Genomic DNA, 9,607 nt, shown 5'->3' with positions numbered 1-9,607 from the left:
GCGGCAGCGGCTCCGGCGCGGCCCCGCCGAGCGTGGGGCCCCCTCCGCTCCCCGCCCCGAGCCGCGCCCTCCCGGGCGGCCCGCGCGGGGCTCATGGCCCCAAACCGAGTCCTTAGTAGACAGCCCCTGAATTCCCGCTCTAGTTCGCCTCCGCCCTCCTCTGCGAGCTGGCTAGGAATATTTCAGGGGGTTTTGTGTCTTTTTTTTCCCCAAAGTAGAGATTGAGGCAAAATTTCTGGGAAAAACCCAAACAAAAGTCCTTGGAAACACGAGTATTAATGTTGTTAATAGAAGAGGATAATCTGGTGTCATAGAGCACCACACACAATGTGAATGCAGCTCTAGATGTGGGAGGGCTTGGCTACGGGGTCTCAAGCCATTGCAGCTTTAGTCCTTGTCCTCAGCTTTTGAGCACGCACAGTGTGTGATCGGAGAGCTTGCCCTAAAGGCTGAAGTCACCCTTGAGAAATAAATACTTGTTGGGGGGGGGGGGAAGAGGTAACTCTCAAGTCATTAAGCACTGGTAGGATAAAAGAATCATCTTTCTAGTACCATCATTATGGAAAGAGCACTTTGTTAAGTGTTTTTCAGTGATAGATGAATGTAATTTTCAAATGGTGATAAAATCTCATGTTCATGCTTCCACAGCTGCAGTCACCACCCAGATTCCTCCCAGCAAGGTTTAAGGGTGAAGAGGAAGGGTGGGAACCACACCTACACAGACATCATTTCACATTTCTCTCAGCTTCATGATTGAAACCTACTCAGCACTCCACTGAGCACACTGTCTCTCACCACAAAGCAGAAGGGACTTGGGACAGCACAGCTTCCCAAGATCAGCCTCTCAGCCAGTATAGGCCTCATGGTTCATCCTTTCTGCTGTGGAAGGGCTGTTGCAAGTCAGCCCCTGGTGGCATCCAGATCCAGTGGTTGCACTGTAAAACATGTCTTAAGGAAGAAATTGTTACTTCTCTCAAACAGCTCTATGGAACAGCAGGAGTGCCCAGTGCTGGCCCCACCAAAATGGCAGGAAAACCATCTCAGGAGTCAGTGTTAGGCAGTCCACTTGAAGAAGTATGTAGATTATGTTTAGTAATTGTTTTACCATTACTATTCCTTATTAAGATGCTGAAAACAGAACTATGTCCAAGGATATGCTTACAGCTTATTAAGGGCTTTGTATAAGGGCTATTACAGCCTGTTCACAAAGAAACACAAAGGCTCTCCTTCCTTGAGCATATCATCCATACCACTTGTGCCAAATACAGAAGATTCCAGAATAGATTTGGTTGCTCAGACTAAAGACAGCAAAATTCTGTTGCACATATTTTATTTGTTTGGCCCATACTTGTGTGACAGCTCCTAGGAGGTGGCTTCTCGTATAATCAGGGAATGATAAATGTGAGGATGTTAGAACATTTCATATTTTTCCCCTTTTGAAACCATTTAATGACATGGGAAGAGATCCCAATGAAAGCAAAGTCAATGGAAGGAAATCACAGATGAGTCTGTTTTAAGTCATCTTGTAAGATGTAATAGTCACCAAGGCATCTCACAACACATAATGGAAGGTGAATTAAAAACAATTTACATACATTCCTTTGTCTTCCATTCACCAGACACAGAAGTTCATGCCATAGGTCACATGAAGCAGTTATATCACTACAATAACATCCTTTCTGTACTACAGAGACCACATTCCTAAGATCACCAATCATTAGTGGTATTTGTTGTGTACTGGAAAAATCACTCCTTGAATAGTTTGTGGTTTAGTAGTGCTGTTCATTAAGAGGAGCATCTGAACATCCTACACGGAATTCAGTAACAGTCTCTGGTGGAGCTGACAGAGGTTTCCTCCTGCGTTATGTTCTGTTGTCAAGGTATTTTGTTAACTTGATTTGACTATTCTAAATGTTCTTATTTGTGCATGTAAAAAAGGAGCATCTGAATCTGTGAAATGGTTGATTTCTAAATGCAGTGTGAAAACTTGCAGAATTCCTAAGAGCAGCCAGAGGCCAAATTTGCCTAATCTATCTTGGAAGTTTATCCCAAAGCTACATTCCCTGACCACGAACAGTTTTTGTGACAGACCCTAGCTTACATATTTTGCAGAGGGAACACCACCATCCTGACAGAAGCAATTACAAACTATTGAAGGTAATACACCTTAAAAGACTCACAGATATTATAGAATCTACAGAGACAAAGGATTAGCAATGCAACTGTTTGAAAGGCTTGTCTTAAAACATGGTTTTCATGCAATAGAACAATCTGAAGAATTAGATAAATTCAGATGGTCACTATGGCTTTCAGAATCTTCCTTCTGAGAAGATTCCAGCACAAAATGAGTTTAGGTACACCAGCTGCAGAGTACTGCATATTTTGGTCTGTGAGAGTTCCCAGGCAGCTCCTCTGGGGCGAAAAATTGTGTAAGAAAAGCTCCATTTTAGTTTGCGACTTAGAACTGTCACTGTCATCAAATCAAAACATACAAAATTAAAATGCTGTGGGAAGCAAATACAAATATAATAACATATGATACCAATCTCATAAGGCAAGTTGCCAACACCTCTTATGAAATCAGCACAAATACTGTTTTTTTCAATATAGTAAGACAGAAGACCAAACCAGCTCCTTAGTGCTGACAGAAGAATGTTTAGCCAACTAAGCATTTCTGTAATGTTTCCTTCCCATTGTGAGTAACTTCTAGAGGTAACTGAAACTATCATCTCCATCTGGTTCTCTCATCTCCCTCGAGAAGCTTCTGAGCGCTGGGCTTCTTTCCCACCGTAGCTCTCTAGATTTTACATTCTTTTGTTGCATTTCGAAAGCTGAATTCAGCTGGAGGGCAGGGCTGCTACTCAGAGAGAGCTCCAAAAGAGCAGTTCCAAGGTCTTGCATCTGGGAAGGAATACCCCCTTGCAACAGTACAGGCTGGGAGCTGCTTGGAAGCGCAAAAGGACCTGGGTGTCCTAGTGGACAGTTTGGATGTGTGTCAGCACTGTGCCCTTGCAGCAAAGGTGGCCAGCAGTGTCTTGAGCTGTATTAATGTGAGGGCCAGGGGGATGATCTTCCATAACACCTCATCTCAGTACTGTCACTAGTTTGGGGGCTCCCTCCAGTACAAGAACTATATTGGCAAATGGAACAGAGTCAATGAAAATGCCTCCAAAGCAGGCAGGGCTGGAGACCATGATGTGCATGAGGAGGCTGATAGAGCTGGATATTTTCAGCTCAGAGAAGAAAATGCTAAAAGGAGATCTTGTTGCTGCTTACAACTACCAGACTGCAGGACAGGACTGGAAAATGGAACCAGCCTCTTTTCAGAGGTAGCACCGTGATGGCACAAGAGCCAACAGACACAAATTACAACACAGTAAATTCCATATTCTAGATGAAGGGGGGGAAATACACCATGAGGATGGTCAAACACTGGACTAGGCTGCTCAAAGAAGTTGTAGAACCTCCCTATGTAGAGATGTTCAGGACTCCCTTGGCCCTGATCAACTTGATCTGATGAGGTGTTTTGAGCAAGGAGTTGAACTAGATAACCCCTGAAGGTCCCTTCCGACCTGAGTTATGACTGTATGATTCTAAGATACCAGATAATGTGCTATGGGTCAAAGTCCTATAGTTCCAGGTGACGGTCTAGAACCTGGCTTTTGTTGCTCTTGGCTACTCATTTTCATCTCATTTGGGATTTTTAGTTCTTGATATAGCTTTCAGTAAAAATCCTTCTCCTCTCTTTGCTCTCATTTTTCCTTTGCTCCAGTCTTTATTGCCTATTATGCTGATTTTTTTAAAAGAATAACAACAAAGTTTTAGTTGCAGAATGGGTTTAAATTCATCCTTTTAGAAAGGAAAATGGGTATTGATTATATATTACTCAATCAATGTACATAATTAGTCTCATCCTCATAAACACATTTATAAAGCTATCATGATATATTTACCTGAGGTTAATTATTAATTCACTTCAGATAGGAGCCTCATGACTGTACATAAAGCACATTTATTTGACACTCTAGAGTTATTTGGTTGTTGAGTGGTTTGTGTTTTTAAAAGAGAATAAACACTTAACATTTAGTTCTGGGTTATTTTGGTAAGAAACATCTGTTAATTTTACTGTGCCGAAAGTCATTATCAGGGGAAAATGGTAGCATAAATTTCAAGAACAATTTTTTTTACATTTTTACTGCACTGTATGTATGAAAAAATTCAGGGGTGCTGGGAATAAAAATAAGCTATTTTTTGCTTATTTAAACATGGTAAATAGAGAAGGAAAATATTAGGGAGGATCTCTTACTGTCTTCTGCTCTTGAACATGTTCATGTTTATTGGATCAATGCCCAGTACTACTAAGATCCTTCAAGCAAAAACAGTTAGAAAAGCATTAAAGATGAATTGTATCTTGTAACTGTGGGTTTTATACATTTAAATAAAAGCAGTATTTCAAAGTACTGAGCAATTTAAATTCCCAGGATACAGCAATCCTATGTCTCAGTGAAAACTGAAGGAGGAGCCTATGATTACTATAAGATTAATTAAGCACTTAAGCACAGGCAAAATTTTAATCATGGCTTTAGCTTCTGTGGGAATTAAGAGCATACTTAAATCTGTATCTATTTTGCTGAATCAGGAACTATGAGTCTCCTAATTCAGTTATTTCCATACATTTCATCTCTATTTTATAGTTAAGATACTGTTCTTCACATTCTCTTCTATATGTTGCAGTTTTGTCAGGATTTTAGTTTTGTCTTTTAGCTTTTCTTCTTTCATGCAAAGCCCAGGTTGAAACAATCTTTCATGACTTACACCTCCTCCAAATTCTATATATTGCCTGTATTGTTCTAGTTCTCTTCTCTGCCAGCATTCTTATTTGTTCTTACCTCTGAATTAATTTAATCACTGTGCCAGGTTGAATCATGATTTGATTTATACTGATTTCTGTTTCCAACCTCACTGACCAGTGGCAACTAGAAAAATTTTAGATGTCTGGCTCCTCAAATGCTGCAGCTCTACTGATATATTTACATGCTTGACGAGATCACATTTATGATTAGGAAAATAATTAAGAGCACCCTTTCTTTTGTCCTTTTGAAAGTGAAAGAGCGGAATTAAGTGTGGCACGTTTCATGGCTTTGGATCCAGTCTAAAGAAAATATTATTTCCATACATCAATGTCAGAGACCAATGCAATGTTTAGTTGTAATATATTTGTGCCTAATGCTGTCTACAGGGGAGCCTCAGATGTCAACAGAACCTTGAGGTGAGACTATAATGTTACAACCTGGGACCTGTGAAGACAATGTCTGGAAGCTAAGAACCAAAAGCAAGAACTTCAAGCAAATTTTCTGTTTCAGAAATAGATGCAGATGAGATTGGTAATTTCCTTAGCAAATAAAATAATTTGTTTCAAGAGTTTGTACTTTGCCTGTTCTTAAAATTGTGAGTCGGGGTATGAACATGTTGATATCAGCTCTTTCTCTTCCAGATAAAGAAACTGGAGAGCAGCTTGTTTTTTTGTTGGTTTTTTTTTTTTGTCTGATTGATTGCAGTCCCACCAACGCAAACTGGGCTGAGCTGAGCTGCAACCATATCAATACAGTGATGAGTAAAATGAATTGTAGTGAAAAGAGGAGAATCAAAATGTGAAAGTATATTCTAGAAGCACCAGATTAATGATGAAAAGCTGGATAACTTTTGTACAGATTTAAGAATTGTGCTGCTGATGGACAGCCCTAACTGGTGCTGATGAAATTCAGAGCTGTATGCAAAAATGACTCAACTTCAAGAAAATTGGTGTAGCATTTAACTGAAATAGCAGAGAATTACAATTTTAAATGGAAGAAAACCTGAAAATATTAAAAGCTTTAAAGGAAATACTACACTTTACTAATAAAGACATCCATGAACTTTAGAGCATATGATCAAGTTTAAAGAATCAGGGTTGTTTTATGTGAAATCCAAGCTTTGTGCACAGGGCTAATTCTTGTCCCTGGAGAATAGCATTGCCAGTTACTAAAAAACCCACAAACTTGGGTTTTTTTCTGTTATCGCCAGCACTTGGATGCAATGACTGTGCAAGAATTTCAAGAATCAAAATCCAGATTAAAAAAATAAGAGAGATATAAAAGATATTACAAAAGTGTAAGTTTCTGGCATTTATGATTGTTAAAATAATTTTAAGAGATTCCCAAATCAACCAGAAAGTTTGAGAAAAACAAAAGATAGAAGAAAGACTCCCTGGCCCTTCATCTTCTTTAAATAGCATTGCCTTTTCAGCCCCAGTGGTTTTTTTTTTTTAATTTGTGACTGGCAATACTCAGTTCCCTCACCCCTTTGCATTTTCAGACATAAGGGGCAAATGACATCCTCTCCTGTTGAGGTGCAACACCACAACTTCTGTGCCAACACATGCCCGAAAGTGTCCTTCGGGCAAGACTTCAGGAGAAGTGTTAATCTCTCCTGTGAACAAGATAGGAGTAATACAAATGTTAGTGAAAATGGATTTGGAGAGACTCCTGAAGAACTTGGACAGCCAGTTGCAGCAGATGGGAAGGAAAAGGTTCACTAAATTGTATCTTATGGGCAAACGCAAAGGGGAAGAATTACCATACTGAATATCAGGAGGCTGGAGCAGCAACTCGCAGGAGATGAGGCACAGCAACACAGATGTGCAATGTTTTCCTGCAAAGCCCTGGACTGAGTGTGTATGTGTAATAATTCTGTTAAGTGATAGAGGAGGTATGGCAACCCAGCCTGCTCTAGCAAAAATTAAAGTTAGGGAATCTTTGTCAAAAAGGTTGAGTAGGTGTGGAACATACATTTTCAGTCTATTTCTAAATGTTAGGAATAAAAGCCTGCAGCTACTTGTATGATGAGAAGGAAAAGAGTGTCATTCCAGACATAAATACAAATAAATATGTAAAGATATAAATACATAAATATAATATATAAATCTGTTTTAAGCAGAATGGCTCAGTAAAACGGTGCAGATCAGGAGGGTCTTTTCATTAGGTTGTGACCATTAAGTACATCATTCTATCTCAGTGTAAGCTAAAATCTGTGGTGGTAAATTATATACTGAGATATGAGGTCCAGTCTCTTCAAAAACTTTACAGCAATAGGAGAAGGAAGGTGAACTAAAAGAAGCACTTCTTTCAGCATGACCATGAAAACCTTCTGCAGGCCTCTCATGCAAGTTGCAACAACATGAATCAATCAGCAATGTTGATGTTCTTCTTTTGTCACTGCTGGTATCCTTAGGCAGCAATAACACCTTCATTTTTATGTCAGTGAGAGAGAACACACATTTTATGTGTCAGTAATTATTTATGTTCAATCTACTGTAATAAAGGCCAGATGATCAACTCTGTTATGCAAATGGATGCATGGAGAGAGCAAGGAAGTCAGCAACTTGAAGTGGCAGAATGAACAAATGACATTCTGTTCATGGGGCTGCTTTTCTTTATCCCTTGGCCTTTCAGTAGCTTTCTTGCCTGCAAATTCTTATTCAAGGGGAAGGGTGCAGTCAACTGGAAGGTGATGAATTCTGTTAGAAACCACTTCATGTCACAACTGAGACTGAGCTTACACAGGGAAAGATATACAGGATATTAAAGGTGTCCAGTAACTAAAAACCTTGTTACTTTTAGGCTTTTAGTGCATATAAACTCTCAATAGTTTAAGCAAACAGGGTGCAATGCTTAATGATTGTTAAGACAAAGACTTATTTTGCTAACATGCAAGTAAATAGGGTATCTATGGGATAGAATATAGGGAAGTAAATAGGGAAAGAAGCACAAACAATCTACATATAATTAACAGGAAATATACTTAATACAGGCTATAGTCTACATATATTTATATGTCTTTGTCATTTTAGATTTGTCTTCCTAGGCATGTGCATGAAATATTGAACTAAATATTCATCATACCCTTCAAAAGCAGACAGTGACTGTGGACCTCCAGGGCTAAACCCATTCTCTTCAGCTTAAGCTAAATAACCAAGCTCCCAGGAACTTGTGGGACAAGAACATTTCTAAAGTAAGGGGTCTTCCTGACCAGCAGATTCATGCCAATATAATTGTGTCATTCTAGCTGAAGTAGCTTACATTCAAGCATTTTATGCTGTAAAACAAATAGTGTAATACTTCTGGTATTTAAATATTACAAATACTAAAAATTATTTTATGAAATCTCTTTTGAGGATTTAATACTGGGTGTTAATAGAGATTCAGTTGGGGGCCAGGCCCTGAGCCTTAGAGAGGGCTGTAAGACCTGGAGCATTGTGAATATTCATATCTTGCATCCACTGCAATCGATTAAGTTTTATCTGTATGGGATTAATGCATAGATTTTTTTATTTTCTTTCTCCCTTTTGGCTGAGATGGAGAAAGAATTCTGGGGAACAACAAACAAAAACGAACACCCCACATGTGAACTAACAAATTGATATCTTGATAATTGTGTATATAAACACATAAAAATTAATACATTAGTAAATTAAATAAAATTAATAACTCCATTGCATTTTCAGAAGGTAGGGACATAATAATTCTATTTCTGTCCGTGAGAGTAGCATATTCAAAATCTTTTTCTCCGGACAACCAATAAAGTAGGCTTACACCTCCATTTTGTAATGTAAAAGCTCCGGTTTTGAATACTTCCTGAGCTTTGGGAAACTTCATACCTGACTCAAAATTCGTGGCAGAATGTTTCTGACATTTGTATCAATGCTCTTGATTCTCTTCTGCCAGCTGTAGTCCTACTTCAGTGGATTAATTTCTGAAGTTTAGCCCATGTTGAAGGAAAATGCTTATGTATGGCTTATTGTTTCTTCTCTTGCTAACATTTCCTATTTTTCCTAGGGCTACTTACCCAGATTTTTCTGAAGAACATTTTCCTTCTCACTCTGTATTGAGCTTGAAGTTTGTGGTTTCCATTTCAGACCTAAAGAGGGATTTGCATGCCTAAAACATTATTTTTTTACATCTCATTGCCTTGATGAAAAGACATTACCTCTCCCTACAGCCCTTGCCTGCATGCCTCCTGAGAGAAAAAATGCAAGCATTAATGACAGCACCCCACAACTGGCTCAACCTGGAAACCCTCACAGAAAAGATTACCCTTGCAGCGAGCCAATGTTTTGCCTAGTCTGACCTGTCAGGTTTTGGCCCTGTGCTTCTAATATCAAGTGCCTCCCAGAAGAACTGAATCAAAATATCTCAGATTAATCAATATCATGTTTATGTATAAAACAGACTTACTGACCTTTTGGTAAGTGACCTACTAGCAAAAGCAAGGTCTCAAAGGATTTAGCCCTTCATGCTCAGCGTGGGGCAACAAGCCAGTATAACATCTGCTCAGTATGCATTGCAAAGCAAATGAACAACGCTGACACCATTAATCAGCTTGTCCAAGTGAATAAAATTTCAAAAGCTGATGTAAGAAAGCTTGGCTTTAAAAGCAAACATTTCATGTGGATCTGCATGGGTTCATCTAATGATGGATTAGTTAACCCTGAGAGATGAAGAATGACTCCAGCCCTATGTTGGGGGGGGAATGCATGTAAATCTGACAATGTACAAAGAAAGATTGTAAA

Source organism: Corvus kubaryi, unplaced genomic scaffold, assembly GCF_017639235.1.
Source record: "Corvus kubaryi isolate FWS band 111438036 unplaced genomic scaffold, C.kubaryi_AGA036_p1.0 37341, whole genome shotgun sequence".
Taxonomy (NCBI): domain Eukaryota; kingdom Metazoa; phylum Chordata; class Aves; order Passeriformes; family Corvidae; genus Corvus; species Corvus kubaryi.
This window is presented reverse-complemented; position numbering follows the sequence as displayed.